The 22010-nt window shown below is 31.7% G+C and overlaps 1 long non-coding RNA gene across 1 annotated transcript in view; it reads left to right on the forward strand.

The window, feature by feature from the left end:
- LOC146995638 (uncharacterized) overlaps positions 1-12907 on the forward strand; it is a 38573-nt gene extending 25666 nt beyond the window's left edge. The window contains exon 2 of the long non-coding RNA XR_015042479.1: positions 1667-12907. This is a non-coding gene — a long non-coding RNA (uncharacterized LOC146995638). The remainder of the gene's footprint in view (positions 1-1666) is intronic.
- Positions 12908-22010: the final 9103 nt, after the last annotated feature.

The following is a 22010-nucleotide window of genomic DNA, read 5'->3' on the forward strand; positions in this document are numbered from 1 at the left end:
ATTTTGATTAAAAAACTCCAATTTTTGCAGGTGTGCCTAGAAATACATCTACTTTTAAGATGATTTAAAAAATTGTATAGGCTATAATACAAAAATTTTTCGAAAAATTTATAAAAAGTATTTAAAAGTACAAATTTTTAAAATAAATATGAAAAGTGTGCGAATTATATTTGGACTAAGCCTAAATTTCAAATTCTGGAAGAAGGAATCAAGCAAGCTTAATAAAAAAAGAGATATTAATAAACATATTTCAAATTCAATTAACACTGACGAGTTAAACTTTAAAAACTACTTGTGCGATTTTTACAAAACTTGGCACTTTGGCATAATTTGAGTCATAGAATTGAAATATGGAAAAAAGTTGGCATGCCATTTCAGGAAAAGTCTGATTTTGTATAGAAATACCTATATTAGAACAATGCTAAATATAAATCTAATACATGCCCTAAGTCACGCTTTCAAGATATTAAAAATGGAAGTTGAATTTTGTCAATCGACCCAGTAGAATGGGAGATATAGAACTGTCCTCTTTTTTTTTTTGCACAGTGCATATATCGACATTTTGATGAAATAACCAAGTGTTATTAAAGGAATATAGTAAAGTTAAATTTAATAAACATTCTCTATTCATAAGAAGCAAATTTAAAGTTAATTAAATTTTAAATGAAATTGAATTACAAATAATTAACTTTAAATTTGCTTTTTACAAATAGAGAATGTTTGTTAAATAAGTGTTATTAAAGTTACAATGAAATAATTGCACTTATAAAGGGAGTTCCTAGCCATCTCTTATTGTACCATCAGTTATGTACAATATAAAGTAATTTATCAATATTGTATAAAGTTTAAATATTAGCCAGAATTTTTTTATACCAGAAAATTATGCATGTAATCCATTGCAATGAATTATTTTCAACATTCATCCAACAGTAGTGTTTGATTTACAATTTTTTAGCAAAATTTTGAGACTGAGAAATATGAATGAATTTAAGGGTTCCATTAATGCAAGGTGAACGATTGCATTTGATTGTGTCTTTGACTAAGTTTAAGTAAGCCTGAGAAATAATAATAATAAAAAAAATATATATTTTTCACATGTTTTATGAAAGGTTTATAGAAATTATCTTTTCTCTTTTTTTTTTTTTTTTTTTTAAATATTGTATACTTAGAAACATGGCATAACATAGTAAGGTTTTTAATTCTTTAAATAAATGTAACTTTAATAATATTTAAAATGTTATTTATCAGTCTTTCTTAAATATTCTGACTCAGCTCCTTTTTATTATTTTTAATCTATTTAGAAATCTATACCCTTAATTTCCACCCAAATTTCTCTTATCATTTCCCTAAATATCCTCAAATTGCATAATTTTGTGCTTTGCAGTGAACCTTAATGCATTTTAATTGCAAAAAATTTTAATTATAATCATGTGTTTCACATCAGTTTAATTTAGAATTTTAATGCGTAGGGCTCCAGGTTTCAGAATTGATTTAAAATATATTTATACCAATTTTTATAATTTCTTGAATTTTTTAAACCGTTGGCTTTATATTGTGTTCAATTTTGAAAATTCAGATGTTAAAAGACATATTTATTTTAGTACCTGTTTCTCCTAAAAGTAAGGTAATTTTATTATTCTAGATATTTTCGTATTTTTATTTACAGTTTTCAAGAAATAGGATCATGGTGATTATTATAAGGAAGTGTAATGGAAATCACTGAAGTTTCAGAAGAACAAAGGTCAGTGAAGTGCTTACATAATTGAGACAACTGAAGATTAAATCTGAGAGATCCTCTTGTAAAGGCAGAGCTTTTTCAAAGAAATCTTCAGCTAAGTTCACCTACATGCAAATGATTTATTGAACACAGTACAAAGTCATTAATCCAGACATCCATTATCCGGACCTCAAAGCCACAAACTTTTTTTTGTATGCCTTACGCATGCATCGCTTCCGATAGTGAAGAAAGTGACAGAGAGGTTATTGAAAACGAAAAAATTTCGATTTACGAGTTAGTCGGTATTCTCAACACAGCAATTACAGGACTTGAACAGTGGAACTTTGTAACTGAACAAGAAATTATGTTTGTTTATAGAATTAAAGAGAAAGTATTAGTGCAAAAAAAGAAGCAACTTAAACAACCTACATTGAAAGAATTGTTTAATAAACAAATAAATATTAAGCTTTTTTTTTTTGTGTAAATTTTGGTACCCTTTAGATCATAATTGTTCTTTATTTCATAAATTACGGTTTCATATTTTTAATTGTATAATTTCTGCATGCCATCTTGCCAGATTTAAATTGATCTACAATCCGAAAAAACCTCTAATCTGGAATCGTCGAAGTCCTGACGAGTCCGGATTACGGACTTTGTACTATAACATTTTCTTGTGGTTTATCATGAGAGTAAATTTGCATGTGTTTTCCTAAATGTCCTTTACTTTAAATGAATTGCTACGTTTAGCACATATTTGTGATTTCTCACTAGTGTGGGTAAAAATATCTTTATTTGTTGTTGTTGTCATGTCCAGGGCAAGTGCTAAAGACAGACAGATAGAAAGAAAAAAAGGAAACATAGAAAGGAGTAAAGAGAGAAAGTCAAATAGGGCCAAAGGCATGAAGCACTACCCTGGCCATGTCCTTGGCTTTGTCTGTGAAAAGAATTTCTCTAGTCCATTCATTGTCAATATGGAAAGAGCCATTGCGATGGCAGTACGGACCAGGATATGTCTGGAGTCCAACTGCGTGTTCGGGCAGTGCATACATTCCATGTATATCCTGGTGCCGTCAGGCAGGATCTTCATGCCCCTCATATGCCTTGTTCTTAGTCTTGCGATTGTGGTTATGATATTTTGGGTACAATTTAACTCAAGTATTGAAAATTTTGGCCGTGGATGGACAAAATGTCTCCACTTTGCGACAGGATTAGCAGCAAAAAGTGGGGTGGGCAAGATTGCAAGTTCGACTCTTCTGGCTTCCTTGGCGAGAGAGTCTGCTTGCTCATTCTTCTCGATATTCACATCAGCTGGGATCCATTGAAAGTTGCATGACTTCTTCTCTTCCACAAATACACAAAAGTGTCTTGATGTCTTGGGAGAGTTTTGTCTTGCCATTTTGGATCCCTTGAGTGAGTGCGAGAAAACAATGATGTGATCAAAGGGAGCATTCAGGTGTGAAATAGATGTTTAACACTTCTCTAATGTGACAAGTTCACACGTGAAATTGGAAGCAATCTTCCCTACTAAAACTTTGTGTTTGGAAATGCTGCCATTCGGGTAGATAAAAAAGATGCCGACTCCTCCTCTATGGCAGTAGGAGTCAGAAGAACCATCAGTGTGAACTATGACTTCATGTGCTTCATGTGCTTCTTTATGTGGCTTCATGAGCTTTGATAATGAGCTTTGATATAGTCTTTAGGCCTTTTGATAGTTTCTTGTGATTCTTTTTTGAGCATGGTTCCAATATATCCAAATTCATTTTAACAGAAGGGGGTCTGTCACGAAATTAACAGGACTGACAAGGAATATTGATTCCTGCGGCATCTCAAGACGTGTGTTCCAGATTTATTTCTTGCCTGATGTCTTTGTCATATTGAAGCATGGATGATCTTTTCAACCTGTTCTTTGCTATCCAAGCATGTTAAGTGACATTTGAGATGTGTTCATCAGCACTGCTCCTGATTTTGTATGTGAATTTCAGAATGGCAAGTTTCCTTCTGTTTTCCAGCGTCCAGCAGGGTTATTCCACATTTGGTCTCAGTCTTTGAGTTGTTTGTAGATGAGACAGCTTCAATAATAATCTTGGATGCTTTTAATTGATCTTTTCCTTTGCTAAACAAGATGCTGGAGCCCAAATGGGAGCAGCATATTCCAGGATCGGTCTGATGACTTGTATTTAGAAGTGTGCTTGGTTTGGAACCCCATGTTGATCTGCAGTTTTCTCGAGGCTGTATGTGAGATTTCCTTGAAATGTCTGGTAAATCTCAGTTCTGCATCGAGTGTAAGTCCAAGGTGTTTAAGATGAGTTATTTGTTCAGTAGCAGAATTGCAAGTTTTGATTACAGGATGGTAGGTGTGTCTTCCTTTTCGGTCAGTTGTGAATATGCACTGTTTGGTTTTCCTAGGATTAATCATCAGCTTGAGATCTTTAGGCCAAGTGCGTCCGCCAATAACAATATCATTGGCGTAGCAGGCTATCTTAGCATCTTAGCTTCTTAGCATAACATAGTAAGGTTTTTAATTCTTTAAATAAATGTAACTTTAATTAAATTAACTTTTGCCAATATACCCATGAATGGTGTTCACTTAAAGAAATAACAGACAGCTAAGGACTGAAGCCTGTGGGACACCAACCCAAGATTTGCGTTATCTTGGAAAATTCTCCACTCACCTTAAGAACGAATTTTCTTTTCCTGAGAAAGTCTTTAATCCAGAGTAAGGAATTGCCAGAGATGCCAACGCTGTGTGTGACCTCGATCAGCTTCTGTCTATATGTCTATTTTGAACACACATTTAATTGTGAATAACTAGTTATCACATTTATGTCATTTCTCATTATGGGTAAGCATTTGCCAGTTTAATTCATTTATATATGTAATTGATTTACATACATTACATTCATGCAGTTTGTTCTCAATGTGTGTAAACATATTTATTTATATCATGCCTGCATGTAAATGATTTATCACATATAGCACATTTTTGTTTCTCTCATCAGTGTGCTTAAGATTTGCATTTTTGCTTGACTTTTAAGAATAAATTGCATGAGCACATGCATGTGGTTTTCTGACCTGTCTGGAAAGCATATACTACATATATTAGTCATATGATTTCTTATTTCCTTTGATATACATGTGGTTGTAGAGTGCACTTAAGTAAAGATGTCATCTATGTATACTAAACACCTGGTGTTTTCTTTTACATGCCAGGTTGCATATGTATTGTAACAATAATCATTCAGTGTTCATTTCTGTTTATAGGTGTAGTCTCTTTATTCCATCATTCAAATTTTAACATTTACAGTGTATCTACACTGCTCAAAAAGAAAAAAGAGGGACACTTCTAGATCTCCTGTTCTACTGGGCCAATTGACGAAATTCAAATTGCATTTTTCATGTCTCAAAAGAGCAGCTTAGGATATATATTAGATTTATATATAGCATTGTTCTAATATAGGTATTTTGACACAAAATCAGACTTTTTCTGAAATGACATGCCAATTTTTTCACGTATTTTGATTCACTATTTTATCTCCTCAATGTTAATTGAATTTGGTATATATTTGTTAATATCTCTTTTTTTTTATTATTATTATTTCTTCCTTTTACATTTTGAAATTTAGGTTCAAATAAAATTTGCCTCTTTTTTATGATTTAATTTTTTGAAAAAGAAATTGAATTACAACCTATAAAATTTTTTACATCATCTTAAAGTAGATGTATTTCTAGGCACACCTGCAAAACAATAGTTTTTTTATTCAAAATTTTCTAAGATGTATATGAATTTACATATCGTAGCATTTTGAAATTTGGCGTATTTGTTATAAGCGATAATAATGCCAAATGTGGTTTACCCACTTTATTAAAATTATTTGAAAGTATGAACAGTGACTTTTTCCCCGCTCGTCTGCAACGAAAAAAAGGAAAGGAAAATAGGTTGCCATAAATTAAGAAGTTCGCCATGTTAAATTTTTGAATTTCTACATAAATTTTGCACCAAATTTTACAAAATTTAATATTTAGACATAATCCGAGTCTTAGAATCGAAATATGAAAAAAGATTGGCATGTGATTTCAGAAAAAGTCAGATTTTTGTGTCATACCTATATTAGAATAATGCTGTATAGAAATATAATACATATCCTATGTCGGGACATGAAAAACGCAATTTGAATTTCGTCGATCGACCCAGTAGAACGTCCACCCCCTTTTTTTTGCAGTGTACATACATTTGTGTATTCATACATGATTGAATGATATGTTCAGTGATAAGCCGTTGGGTACTTAAAATTTTTTTTTAATTTCTCTGTGTCACAAGACTGTTCTTTTGTTGCAAACTAGAAAGTGCTTCCACTGGATGAATATGGGGTTGTGGAAATAATGCTCTAAGTTTCATATGGATTTTCTGAAAAGTATTCAAAAAATCCTTTAACTGCATTTTGTTCTAATGTAGCTAGTGTAATGTTAGGAAGAAAATGAACATTATAATCTGACATTGCTTAGCTGGTTACTTAGAATTAGTATTAAAATATCTGATAAAAAATATGTGTATTATTTTGAAAATATGAAATGTATTATTTTGAAATATTTGTTGACAAATTTAATATTTTTATCATAAATCCACCCTAAAATCAACAAGAATTCAATAATCTAAGTAAAGGTCTAAATGTTGAAAAGTAAAAAAATTCAATGTGTTTTTCGAGCATGCAATTTATGAATTGCTTTTGACATTTGAAGAAGTCACCCAGACTTATGTGAGCATTTGTATTGTTTGATAAATATAAGTGTTTTTTTTAAGTAACTCAAAAGTTGGAAATATTTAAAACCTAACACTGACCAGTCACTGACCGGGAGGAAAAAAAAGTAATTTTTATGGTATCTGCTTCATCTTCGACATATGTGTATAATTTGCAACCTCCTAAAGCTGGAAAACCACTGCACAGTTCCGCTAAGGTTATCGTAATGAATAGTTTTTTTCAAATCACAGGAGCATTTTCCTAATAATTCCAATAATGTTACTTGTTATAATCTTAGCGGGATTAAATACCTTAGTTAAAAAAAAAAAAAAAAAAAAAAGGAGAAAGAAAAAAAAAAAAGGCCCTTTTAAGAGCTACAAATTAAAAATACTAGGGCCGTTTTTAAGGCTAAGAATAAAAAAAAAAAAAAAAAAGGCAAAACTATAAACATTTATAAAAAGCATTATAAATACAAGCTAACAACCTTTAGAAAATATAAAAGTAGCCAAGTGGTTAAATCTCAGAATACTAGTTCTGTGCTTTGCTATATTCAAATCACCTAACTTAATACAGAAGTACTGATCAATTAAGTTAACGACAGTAGAAGGAACAATGGTTTCTGTGTAAAAGAAGAGATGGCTTCATGTGGACTTTATAAGGGTAAAGGACTTTTTTTATATAATACACTGAGGGACTCCCATGCAGTTCAGAGCTTACAGTCATTACAGACAAACTCGCTGCATACTACCAGCGTTTCATGGCTAAGGAATGGAATAGCTAGAACTTTCCATATGATATGCTTATTTTTTTATACCTCGAAGGAAATGTATGGTTTTTACCTAACTTATACAGTCTTACACGACATAATATAACTCGTGGATTTTTATAGAGCTGAATCAGCCAGCCTTTTATAAATTCAGAGATGTAAAAGCAATGCATTTCCCTGCTGCGAATCAAAAGACTCACCTTTCATGCCCCATAGACGTTTTATTCATCAAAGCATAAAAACATTAATTTATCTTTTAAATAAAGCAAACAGTCGTTAATTAATATGGTAAATGTCTTAAAAGGAATAAACACATTTCTTAAGAATTAAATTTTTTAAATACTTTTTTAGTTCGTATGAACATTTGCGATTTGTTGTAACTAATATAAGGCATTTCTAATGTTATAAATATTTTAATTGATTGGTATAAGGTCATTTGCTTAACTTTTATGTTTGTTTCACAATTTTAAAGTTTTAATATTTATCTAATGCCTTCAAACGTTTAATGGTAAACTCTTAAGTTATTAGACTGCAGTCTGAAGATATCAGTTTCTAGTCTTTTAATTTACTTTATTTTTTATTTTAAAGGGAAGATGATTATCTGGGCCTGACTGAAAGTGTATGTGTCTTAGGGCACAATTAATACAGGATACAATTTTTATAATGTCTGTTATATAATATAGTCAGAGTTTTTTAAATTAAAATCAAATTACTTTAAATAATAAAAATCGAAATTTTCCCCCCATTCACTGTTTTGGAAACAAAAAACTGTATAAATTCTTAAAAATTAATAGAAAATAACTTACTACCAGATTTTCAAAAATTATATATTTTACATCTAACTAAGCAAAGTCTCGAGGAGGGGGGGGGAAATTTGACCCAAACTACAAGGAATACTGTGTTAGCGCTTCCGTTTCAAGTTTTAAGTAACAATTCGAGTTTTAAATGTCATCAAATTCGTATACGTCACATTTAGATAATAGTGAAAAATTTAATATAAATTAAGACAATGAATAACATACCCTACATTTTATACTACAATAAACTATCAGTTTCAATTGCATAAAAAGATTGTTGTTTAAATACGCTGGATTTTGCAAGAAGTCTTCAAATGTGCAGTGATTGGAAGAATTGAATCTCCGCATGCAGTTTGCTGCGTATGGATAACTTGAAGAACAAGGTGAAGAGGTCGTTCTAGCCTTGTATGTGTTCTCAGGTTAGCTTGTCGTGAAGCATAGTGATTCTTATCCTACAGGAATTTTATTCTCTGATAATTTGTGACTTGTTTTTTATTTTAAAATATTTTTTGGTTTATGTAATGATTGATATTCTTTGTTGCTCTAAAAAGTAAAAGTATTATTATTAGGTTAGACATTTTGTTTTTATAAGATAAGTTTATGAATCACTTGATAAAATTTTCATAGTTTTTGATTGCATGCATAGAATGAATTCATTGATGAAAGAATTATGAAAAAATTTTGTTAATAAAGATAAAATATCACTTGCATTGGACAGGACTCTATTATTTAGTAAAATTAATAGTGACAAACTAAATTTGAAAGTGCAGTTTAAAAATAAGAAAACTAGGTTTTATTTTCTACAATTAGAATAAAAACTAATTTGTTACTTATTATATTTTGTGACTGATGGTAATATATGTATTTTAACAAATTAAACAGTTTAAAGATATGTTTCGAGAAAGATCTGCAAAGAAATAAGTGTAAAAGTATTGGGAACTGAAGGAAAGATATGCAATTATCTGATAAGAAGGATTTATTTTAAATTAATTAATATTTCATTATGTAATCAAGTGGCTAAAGGTATAAAGAACTTGTAATTAAGTCTTCGTTGTTTGATTTGTAATAGTTGAATGAAATAATTAAATGCATTTTATAAAGTAATTGAATTACTAAAACGGCAAAGCATGAATGATTTTTTAATATGATTACCTTAATGAGCTGATAGCATGATCTGATTTGTGACAGAAATCATTTCCTATTGAAAGTATAAAATTGTATTTATTTCTCTTTAGGCCAGATTATGTAATCCATAGCAGAATTGGACGTACTCATGCATAATTTAGCTGAGATTTTAATCTTAAGATATAACAAACTGCAGACAAAATGTACTTTTGCAACATGGAGGCGAAAGCCTCTCATATCTGAAATCTACTTGAGTGTTTAATCATAAGGGTATGATGAGATCTCAAAATATATGTCTGAGAGTTTCTACCTTCAAAAGCAGGTTTGGCCAGTTTCATAATCTGTATGTGTTTTATCCTAATTAAGTAATTTTATTTTATCATATACAGATAGTGCAGCTAAATAGGTAAAGGTCTGTAAGTCTTTTGTCATAATTTATCCACTGGCAAGCTAATACAGTCAAGTTCATGCTTTTTTCGTACACTATGCGTCGATTCTTATTATATATGTATAATTAAATCTTTGTCATTTTGTACAAAAATTTGTTTGAGATTTCTGTATTTGAATACATATGTATTTATTTACCATTTTCCAGTTCTGACAAACTGGAAAATGATAAATAAACTATGTTTGTGAATTAAAACTATTAATGTTCTTGTACCAAATTACAATTTTTTGCAGATAGAGACAATTATATTACTTTTTACTAACTGTAAATTAATATGAAAAAACACATCTCTGTTTTGAATTGAAAAGAATTAGTTCAGTCTCAATAAATAGATATATTTGATGTAATGAAATTTTATGGTAAAATTGTCAACATTATATTATTTTTTAAAGTGAAACTTTAATGTTTCCTAAATAAAAAATTCAAATAAGTAGCTTTAGTTAAGGATCATTAAAGGAATCGTCAGTAGTAATACAGTACGAAGTCCGAAATCCGGACTGGTCGGGACTTCGGCGATTCGGGTTTTGGGATTTTTCCGGATAATAGATCATCAGTTTAAATCTGACATGCAGAAATTATACAATTAAAAATATGAAATCGTAATTTATGAAATAAAGAACAATTATGATCTAAAGGGTATCAAAATTTACAAAAAAGAAAGCTTAATATTTATTTGTTTACTTTATTAAACATTTCTTTCAATGTAAGTTGTTTAAGATGCTTCCACAAAAAAATTCAAAAAGTTCCTTTTTTTCTTGTGTCATATACAGTGGACTTTCCAATGCCCTATTCCTTGCATAATTTTGAGACGGATATGCCTTTATCCATTTTTTGCAGCAATTCCACTTTTTGTTTAATGGACATCGAAACAAGATCCTTTGGCAACTCCAGAATTGGAAACTCTTTTCGACATAATCAAAAGTTCAAGCTCAGTTTTTATAAAATTGCCGTAAGAATAACAGTCTGCAAAAAATAATATGCTGAATCAAATTAGAAGATCAGGGAGCAGCGCAGTCTGCTACATGAATTGAAATGCCTTAGAATCAGTAGAGATAATTTTGGCCTAGCTTAATGGCGTCCGTTATACATTATTGGCTGTGTATCACAAGATTGGCGACAAAAGCCAAGCTGTTTCGCTAAATTTTGTCTTGCTCCTATTGCGTACTGAATTAAGCCCGCATTATAATTGTTTTATACTGTACCTACGTTTGTTTCTTGCACATGCTTCAAACTAGTCCAAGTCCTGAATAAATAAACTCCCACATATACTTAAGGCTTTATCTAGGGCCGGCGCTTGATACTGCCTGGTGTAGTTTCTACAGGTCCTAAATTCTGCTACAAAGCACTTTCCAAAGTTCCAAATTTTCACCGTGCCTAAAACTGTGAATCCCAGTGCCTTCCCTAAATCATAAAAACTTCTCATCCCTTAATTTTGCCACTCGGTGCTTCCCCAAATTCTAAAAATTTCGTCTTCCCTAAATTCTGCTGTCCGGTGCCGACATATTCTGCCACCGCTTCTGGTTTTATGGTGAATAACATATCAGTTATTCTTAATTAAAATAGCACTAAATGTAATCTTTTGGCCTACAAGTTTCATTAACAAAATCTATTTTTAGCATATGAAAAGAAATTTTCGTTGAATTTTTCCTCATTAACATTTCTTAGAGCATTTAAAAATCTATAATCATCGCCAAGCGTAATGTTAGCGTAAAAGGTTGCCATACTCTTGTTATTCAATTACTAATATAAAAAAATTTAGACATCACAGCATGAGTTATTACTGAAGCTGTCATGTATTGATAAACATGCGGTGATGAAAGCAAAATATAATAAATAATGACTCGCCAGGGATATAGAATAGGTGAATGTTTCGGTTTGAGATGTATGCCAAAAAGACACTCAGCTACGGAGCCAAATTATTAATCTCACAAATTTATGTTTATATGATTGTTTTTCTATAACAAGGTATTTTATTTAATGCCTAAGTGAAATTAAGAATCGGAATTTTTAAGTGAAAATCTTCACGTTTTATTATGGAAGAAAAAATCAAATGCGCATGCGTAAAGCATTAATAATAGAAAAAAAATGTTTGTGGCTTTGAGATCCAAATTTTCGATCATTCCGGATAATGGACGTACAGATTTCGGACTTTGTACTGTAATATATGTAAATAGAAAGTACAAATGTGCACATCAGTAATATTTTTCCTTGAAATATGTATATGATCCTTAGAATAAATAATCTCAAAATGTGAGATTTGTGTTCTTTTATGAAAGCCTTCCTTGACTTTGATATTGACTTTCTTTTGATATATATGCAAGTTTCATAAAAGTTAAAAACTGTGTAATTTTGAATCTATATATAAAAGCAAGAAGTATGTGCATATAAATTCTACAGTTTTATTGTGTGGAAAAAAATACATCAAGCGTATTATCAAAGCAGCCTTATCACCTGTTTCATCATAAAACAACTACATTGAAGAGTATATTTCTGAAGTACATACAATTTCTATTGAAAATGTATTGTTTATTAGGTAAATATGTTTCATATTTGACATTTTACATAAAGTTTTGAAGATTTTACCTATTTCTATTATAAGTCCTTTTTATGTCTGGCAGGCTGGATATACTTTTGTAGCCCAATGGTTTATTTACTGTATGAAATCTATTAATCAGTTCTCCCAGGATAGTTCCAAGTTTTCAGTTTTAATCAGGTTTTTTTTTTTTTTTTTTTTTTTTAAATGGCCGGGTGCTTTATTATAGCTAGCCTTGTGCTACCACAAAAAATGGTGGCCACCATTGATTCCTATGAAGGGACGGACAGGTTCAACCGTACCTTTTCTGGGATTCGAACCTGGGCACGTCACTATGGCAGTCAGGGTCACTAACCACTATACCGGTTCGGCGGCCATATTGATAAGTTGTGGTTCCTACCATCAACAAAATTTTCACTAGCTATCCAAAAGAGCTCAGCAAAAAAATGAATACAACATCATTTTCAAAAACACTGAGATTTACCTTTTCTACGAGTTTAAGCATTTTAAAATATTTTTTATTTAGAAAAATATCACAGTAGACTCTGGTTTGTCTGCACACATATTCAGATAGAATTTTCCTTTGTAATAATCAACTGCTCAGAATTGAAATATAATGTGTAGCTAAATTGTGTATGGTATTGTTATTTGTACTATAGTGCTACTTTGTTCTTATCTGTGATGTTTGATTGCATTTGTAATTATATATTTCATTTTGAAACCATTTGTCCTTTTACATATATTTTTGTGATATGTTTTAATAAACACATTATTTATTGACATTATGTAAAATGCTACTAATTGTACTATATGTGTAAAATCAACTGCTGTGACATCGCACTAAGTATCACTAGTACCCCATCAGCACAGTGACATTGCAAATGTGTCACACTGTGGCGATCTCAATGTCACAGTCACACTGCAGGCATGGCTTAAGATCCATCCTCAAGTAACATCACACTGTGACTGATGACTCGTAAAGTGGAAAAAATCTTTAAACATGGCAGTCTAGCCGAAAGCAAACTTTTAACATCTATGGAAAATTGCCATAAATAATAATTGCTAAAATACATGCACAAAGTTAAATTTTGCATGAGCTAATTGAAATAAATACAAAGTTAAATTTTGCATAAGCTAACTGAAATAAATACGAGTAAGATTAAAATTACAAATTAATTACATAAATACAAGAAAATTTAAAATTTCAGTATGTTAACTTGGACAGGAAACTTGTTGGTGTTTTCTAATTTTCATAAAAAAATGTTCTGTAAATGTCCTAAAAGCACTTACTTCCACAAAGCTATTTTAAAAACAAACCCCTTGGGACTTAACAACAGGTCCAATTTTAAAATCAAATCAATATATTTGCTCTTATTATGAATATTTTTTTAAGCATAAAATATCACTATTTATAAATCACCTGCATGTGAATGATCAAAATCCGAACGAATGTTGACAGCTTCATAGTCAGAAGACTGAAGACATTTAATTATCAATTGCTTTTCTGCATCAGTAGGTTTATAATGATACTATTTGATAGTTTTTTTTTTTTTTTTTTTTCCTTTCTTTGTTGAAAAACAATCTTATTTGCAATTTATTTGATAGTCAGTCAGTGAGTGCACCGAAATAGTCTCTTAGTGTATCGCGGTTAGTGCATCATCGAGAGAGTGTGTTGAGCTCTGGGAATGACTAAACCAAGGAGTCTGGAGCTGTACTCTAGTGTATCATCGACTGCATCGTGAGTTGTAGCATGGAGAGTCTCAAAGGTACATAGAGTTCTAAGAACTATCGAGCAGTCGGGAGCTGTACTCTGGTGTTTTGCCATAAAGCTGTCTTCACCGTTATAGCCTGATAGTGTGAAGGCTGTATCGCTGATTGTGTCAGCGTGTCTATTGTAGTTCTTCAACGACTGTAAAAGCGTGATTTTGGAGCTGTCTTGGGGAAATACTGGCCAATAAAGTGTGTTTCTATTCTTCATCGAGTGCTGTTGTCGTAAATCCCTCCAAATCCACATGAACCTGTATGTAATGTTTGGAAGAAGAGAAAAATGCAACAATATTTATTTTTGATATTGTATCGACTGAATAAGGTCTCTGTGATATTTGATTGTCCAAATATTTCAATTTCAGATTGCACATAATTTTTCGTTTATCTTGAGTTTTCTGGAAGTGTTTGACTAGCAGAACAAATTTATCCAAAGTTTTGTTTGGAACTTATCCAACGTTTCGTTTGGAAGTGCAAGGCAATGCAATTTTTATGCTCGCATGAATATGCCTGGATGTATTATTTAGTACAAAATAATTCTGCATGTGAACACATGTACAGCACATTCTACAAACCAATTCATATATATTTTCACAAGAAGCAATTTTTATTGCTTGATACGTTACACCAGTTTTAGTACAAGATTTAACAAACCATTCGCTTTCACAGTTCTGTATAAGTTTCGAGACTATACTTGTATGACTCATTAATTTTAACAATTCTTGCTGAAGGTGTCTTTTGCATAGTTAAATTAGGCAACCAAACATTTTGTCTCTACAGAACCTCATGCATTTAAAGTTTTGTCAAGCCTCTTTATTTTTACACTTTCAATATAACAATGTTTCAAGGTCTTACGCAAAGATTTTAAATACATATTTGTTTTAATGCCTAAATTAGCACGGTAGGCTGCAGACCATAATGAATAATTACTAGCATATTCCTTAACAAAATGCACCAAATTCTTGCGTATCAAGATCAGAAGAAAGCTGAGCAACTGTATTATCTAATAAATTATAAAACTGAGCTTTATCAGTTGTCTGAAGCAAAACTCATAAAGCCTTATATACTAATGCTTTCTTTTCATATCCACTTTTTATCTCTGATAAATTTTTTCCTCCAATTCGGATCTATGTATCAAGCACATGAAATTCTGTTTTCAGGTGGGAGCATCTCTGCTTCCAAGCATTGTAAAATGCAGGGGCATCATCTGACATAAAAACAAATGGGTTTATTTGGTCATACTTACTTTTAATAGAATTTAAAAATAATCTGATTGCAGTGTAATCAATTCTATTTGTTACAGAAAATGCAGCAGGACATCCAGAACCAAATTCATCCGTGATTAATGACATGAATGAAAATCATAAGGATTTGTGTCATGAGTGCTATCAACACATATGTTATTCTCAAATTTTTCCAAGCGTGGTAGCTTTAAATTCTGTCATTATGCAAAGATGAAAATGATCTTTATTTAAGGTTCCACTTTCATCTTCTATTTATTGCTTTTTATAATGCATAACAGGTGAACTACTTCCCAAAAGATTGATTTTATGAACCTACTAAACTTTTGGATCACTTTTATGCATTGAACATTTATCAAAGTCAAAATCTTTCAATAAGGTGTTCCCGGCTTATATCTTCGTTATTTAAGGAATTTTGAATATCGTCCGAAATTCTTTCAAAGGAAAAAGAATCCTTATCTAAAAATATCACTCATATTACATAAACAATTACAGCATAAAAAATAAACATGATTTTAAGATATATAATAACAAAGTCAGAAGAAGCAAATGAACAGTGATTATAACACACAATAGGAGCTGCAGAAAACAAAAGAAAGTAATCCAGTACTATTTTAAAATCTTTATAGTAAAAAAGAACTGAATACATTTATGGAACATAATTTTTGCTAACATTCTATACACAATTTAATCATTAAATGTAAAATTTAATATATCAGAAATGAAAGATAGAATTTGACCTTAAAATTATTTTTAATTTTAATTTTAGATTGACATCGTTTTCTACAGAAAAACACCACATACACATTAAAGAACATATTTTTTAATGTTGATGATGTAATTTCAATTAAAGAAATACTCAACAATTTTCACTGAAATGAATAAAAATTTCTGAAATGATGAAAATAAAGAGAAAAATTATATGTAGGGATTTTATACAGGATAAAGTTACAAAATACTTTTATGAATTCCTCACAATGATTAATATTTTTTTACTAGACTGATTTTTTCATTATTATTATCCTAGAACGAATTATGATAGTAATAGTTATGAAGGGGATATAGTTATGAAACTTTGTGGAAACTATTATTCTTAAAGTTTTGAAATTGCTGAGAAAAATAACTTATTAGCTTTAAGTTATTAGTTTAACTTTTATTAGTTTTAAGAATTTCATGACTATCGATTCTTACTGATTGATACTTAATGAAGGTCAGTTATTCAACACTGAAATGCAAATTTCTGAAAACATTAACACAACTGGTATTACTTGTGAACACAATACTGGGTCATACCAAAATGCGATTTTTTAATACTTCTTTTATTTTTCAAAATGAAGATAAGCAGAATTCTATTTAAAGTAAAATTATATTCTTTATCCTCTGCTAGTTAATCAAAAGTTATAAACGGATTCTGTTCTACTAGGGATTCCAGGATGGTTCTCATCAAGTTCTGCAGATCTTCCAAGAAGAGGCTCATTTTCTAAGCTGTAGTTTTAGGCTCAGAATTCTTGGAATCACCGTTGATGCCTACTGTCCTATCATCACATCATATGTCACATACTGCTATGAAATCATGAAGTAAAATAGGCTTCTCAGTCACTTCCAATTTTTTTTTTTTTTTGAAAAAATAATTTAAATCAAACACACTCTATGAAACTTGCATTAAGAATAAAAACAAGGCAAAATTATTATCTCCTTTTATAAAAAGTTGATGCAGTTAATCCCTTTTAGTTTAACTGAAAAAAACTACATTATTTATGAGATAACCCAATACATATCTAATCATAGATAAAAACTATTTATTCTTTAATAAATGACAAAAAACAATCTGAAATATAAATGTCAGACATACATACCAGCAATATATGTTCTCTCATCTTTGCTGAGGAAGAGATGTCCAAGAACAATTTCATGTGTTTTCCCAAACTGCACTTTGACACCCTCTGACTCAACTGATTCTTTTGTTCACCAGACCTTTATAGCACTTCTTACTAGTTGATTGACTTGCATAAATGCCCGACCAATGACAAACATACACAAATCTGACACTGGAATTTGCCAGAATTTATGTTTTCCTGATAACATAATTGGACTTATATTTTTTCCATTTTTTCTTTCCAGATAGTAAAAACCTGAAATAAATCATATTAAATTACATACTTCCTTTATAGAAATTTTCATAAATGCTGCCATTTTTTCTTAACATTTATAATAAATTGGATAAAGCAATTCAAAGAAAAATTATAGGTATAATCCTGATATATGATATAGCCTTGGCACAATTTTGAAATTTTTTAGACCAAGAAATTCAACTGATTACACACAAAGATACTTAGAGAAACCAGAAAACTTGTGCCAATAAAAATCCTCCCAAATCCAGATTTTAAAACTTGATCTAAGCAGTAACCCAGTTATCTAATTTAACTTGTTCTAAGCAGATAACCAGAATGTTTCATTAGCTATCAAAAATGAGTTCGTAGTCACATATACACTCCTGAAAAAAAAAAAAAAAAAAAAAAAAAAGCACTATTTTATGTAAAACTTGTCATGTACTAGACAAGCATTGAAATTGGTGCATGATTTTACTATTATACATTTAACTGCATCCTATTCATTCTTCAAATCTAGTGATGAAATAGGTTTAAAAATTATCATATTATGTAAATTTCCGTTTCAAGACAAGTAAATTTTGTCTCTTCAACATTCACAGCATGTACATTTCGCAAATGAAGAAAGAAATTACAACAAGATAAAAATAATTTATCAGGAAATAAAAAGCATATTTCTTTTCCAGTTGATACATTATGTGATAAATTTGATGATGATAGAAATAAATTCAAGAAATTTTGGATGCAACCATTGGACCTTTTTCCGAACAGAATCCATGTGGAGGAAAAAAAAAAAAAAATGAGTTTACACAGTTTGCTCTATAAAAGATAAGCACAGTCACTGTACATTGCAATCAGTATACTATTTCATTATTGTAATCATTTTTCATGCTTGACTAAATCTTACTTATTTCCTTAATCTAGTGTTACAAATGGTTTTAAGAAAATATAAAATACCTTTGAAGTCGGAAAATGATAGTTCATTACATTCAAATACAATATTGTGCATATTCCCAATATGCTATCTGGTAGGGTACGAACTGCGCGAAATTTGATCCAAGATCCCCCCTTACCTAATCCAAAGCTGTATGTAAGCTGCATACAGCTTTGATCTAATCCACGAACTGCGCAACGTTTCCTGCCCTCTTTCTTTACCAAGAAGATTGGGTGCTACAAAAAGTCATTTAATGGGACATTTTATTGGGACTGCAAGCCTCTATTTCTGTTCATCAATATTGTAAAAATTCTGCATACAAAACAAATATCAATTTAAAGTCTGGTTTATGCTAAAGTAAAAATGAATTTCTTATACACTCATTTTAAAGTTTTATGATGCTTAAAAGAATGATGAGCCAGATCTTTTTTATTCTCTGTAAGAATTAAAAACTTTCCAAGTTGTAGATTTTAGTCGCTGATATATATATATATATGTAGTGGGGGAGTTGAAGATGCTAAATAACAATTCCAACGTTGTTTTCCACACCACAGAACATTTAATAAAGATAATCAGAAGAGGTACAAATTAGATTAAATACAAGTGCCGTTTGATACAAACAGGATTCTGTATAGTTTTACCAGTCTTATCACATAACCGATTACTCGCACTTGCTGATGTATTAAACAGTTCAATTTACCACCTTCGCGTGGAAAACTACAGTTCCTTATTCTACACCTTCACGTGTAGACAGACATCTCACCACCTTCGCGTGGGATAGCAGAAGAGTCTCTGTCATACTCCTCTTTCACCTCGCTGCTGGCGCATCGGTGAGGCCCTCTTGTGGTTGTGTCGCACTTCCAGATACTACAACTCGGCCTTCCTGACACTTTTTCGTCCACGAAAACACGTATCAGCAACACTGGAACATCAAGACAGCACCTGAAAATAAATTTAAAAAAAACAAAAAAGAAAGAAGTGCGGAAGAACCACACACAGTCCTATATAGTAGAAGTCCACGGCTTCATGAGATCAGCTGCTGTAGTGGTACATCCAGGACCTTCATGGTGTCCCACTTTTTCCACCTGGTAACGATCTTTGCCTTTCTTCGCTCTTACACGATATGGGCCGAAGAACTTTGGCCTTAACTTTAGTCCACCTCCATATTGCGTTCTTTGTATGGCAACTAAGTCGTTCACATTGTATACTTGTGCCTCTTTCCTCTTTTTGTTGTATGTTTTTCTATTCTCTTCCTGAATTTTTAGAATGTTTTTCCTTGCTTCCTCTCTCATATCTTCTCGATCTTTCATCATAATATTTCTTTCTTCTTCTTCAAGAATTTCCATAATCTTTAAGTCTTCTCGATTTCTCATTTTAACACCAGTGAGAAGCTCAAATGGAGAACTCTTTGTGCTTCTGCTCTTAGTGCTGTTCAAGATCCGTTGTACATCTCCGACATATTTGTACCACTTGGTTGGATCATCTATGGATAATTTAGATAGGACTGGAATCAGAGTGAGATGAATTCTTTCCACTTGCCCATTTCCTCTAGGAACGCCTGTAGTTGTAAATATGTGCTGGATCTTCTCTTGACTACAGTAATCTTCAAAGTCTTTCGAGGTAAACGCCGTACCTTTATCACTTATAATTCTCAAAGGACTACCGAAAGTTGATTGTTGCAGTTTCAGCTTCTGCAATGCCTCTTGAGCTGATGTAGACTTTACTGGATAGAGCCATACGAACTTTGTGAATGCATCAACCACGGTTAAGATGTGATTGTAGTTCTTATTTGTCGACGGTAATGGTCCTATGAAATCGATATGAAAAGTGCTCAAAGGGATACTATCTTTTGGTATGGGATTCAGCAATCCTTCGCTCTTACCTCGTTTTCTGTCGCACAAAGTACATTCTACACAATTTGAAATAACTTGCTCAATTCGTTTTCTAAGGTTAGGAATATAAAAGTCGTTTTTTAGCAGATCTTCTGTTTTAGACACTGCGAAATGTCCCTTGTTGTGGATACTACGTATGATTTCTAACTCTAATGCTTCGGGTACCACAAGTAGCTCACGACCACTGTCGAACTTGTATAATACTCCATTTTTCACTAGAAAATCTTTCTTTAGTCCTTGCTCGACTAAGGATTTTAGCAACTGGAGACGCTCATCACTTCTCTGCACAGCTGCAATTTTGGCTGTAACTTCTCCCTGAGAACAAGTAACCATCATAACTGCGTTCCTACTTAATGAATCCACATGCTTCATTTGTTGCCCAGATCTGTGAACAATTTCATAGTCAAATTTTTCTAGAAGTAACGCCCATCTCGCCACTTTAGGGGTTAGATCTTTCTTAAACATGGTCTTCTGGAAAGCTTCGCAATCCGTAACTATCTTGACCTTAGATCCTAAAAGGTAATTCCTGAATTTCTTTAGAGCTTCTACTATAGCTAAAACTTCAAGCTCATGACTAGATAGCTTCTCTTGTTGGAGACTAGTTTTTTTACTCATGAAGTAAATGGGGTGTAACTGTCCATCATCTGACTTTTGTAGCAATACAGCGCCGAAACCATGACTGCTTGCGTCTGTATGCAATTCTAATGGTGCTCCTTGTTTAAAAATATGAAGAACCGCACTTGTGGATAAAAGTTCTTTCAATTTATTAAATACATCTTTTTGCTCAGGCCCAAATTTGAATTCTGCTCCGTTATGAAGAAGATCACTTAGTGGTTTCGCTATTTTTGAATAGTTGGCAATAAATTTCCTAAAATACCCAGTAAGGCCCAAGAAACTTTGAATCTGCTTAAGGTTTTTGGGTTCCGGGAAATTTTGAACAGCCCTGGTTTTTTCAGTAGAGGGGCGAATTGTACCATCCTCAATAACATACCCGAGAAATTCTATTTTTCTTTTTAAAAATTGGCATTTCTTAAAATTAATCTCCAAACCATATTCTTTGGCTACTTCTAAAACGCGTTTCAACTTTTCTAAACCTTCGTTCTCATTTCGTGCTGGAATAATAAAATCGTCCATGTAAGTAACAACAGTGTCATCCCGAATTAAATCTCTAAACACATTATAAATAAATCTTTGGAATACACTAGGGGACGTGCACAAACCAAAAGGTGCTTTTAGAAATTCGTACAAGCCTGCATGAGTAATAAATGCCAAATATTTAGTGCAGTTTTCCTCCACTGGAACATGAAAAAAACCATTTTTTAAGTCTAATGTCGAAAAAACCTTTGCTTCACCCAAACGATCTAAAACCTCTTCTACTTGTGCCATAGGAAAAGAATCCTTAACTATTTTTTTATTTAACTGCCTAAAGTCAACACAAATCCGTGTCTTCCCACATTTTTTTGTACACAAAACAACTGGCGAAGCATATTCTGAACACGACGGCTTTATAATCCCATCCTTTAACCATTCATCTATTTGATTATCAACAATTTTTTGATCAGCAAAAGGAATTCTCGAACGCTGAGAAACTGGAATATTATCTTTTAATATTACTTTCATTTTTAAGTCTGTACTGCGCGGCTTTTCTAACGGTTTATACTCATTAATAAGAGTGGAAACAGTATTGCGTAATCCTTCATCTTTAATATGCCATAAATCTGTTTCGCTGTCCGCCTCAATGGCTGCAGAAATAAAAGACAAAAAATTCCTTTCCGAAGAGACGGAATCATTTTCATATTGCGTAATCATCACCTGGTCACAACAGATCATTTTTAGACAGAAAGGGGGGGGGAATACAGTCTGTTATCAATTCATCAACCATCGCTGCTTCTATCTATTTTTGTTTTTTGCTTTCGCATAAAGAAAAAATAAACTTAGCCGTTTCCGCT

Source organism: Stegodyphus dumicola, chromosome 8 (assembly GCF_044657685.1).
Source record: "Stegodyphus dumicola isolate Sdum_Otavi_A_Nest chromosome 8, ASM4465768v1".
Taxonomy (NCBI): Eukaryota; Metazoa; Arthropoda; class Arachnida; order Araneae; family Eresidae; genus Stegodyphus; species Stegodyphus dumicola.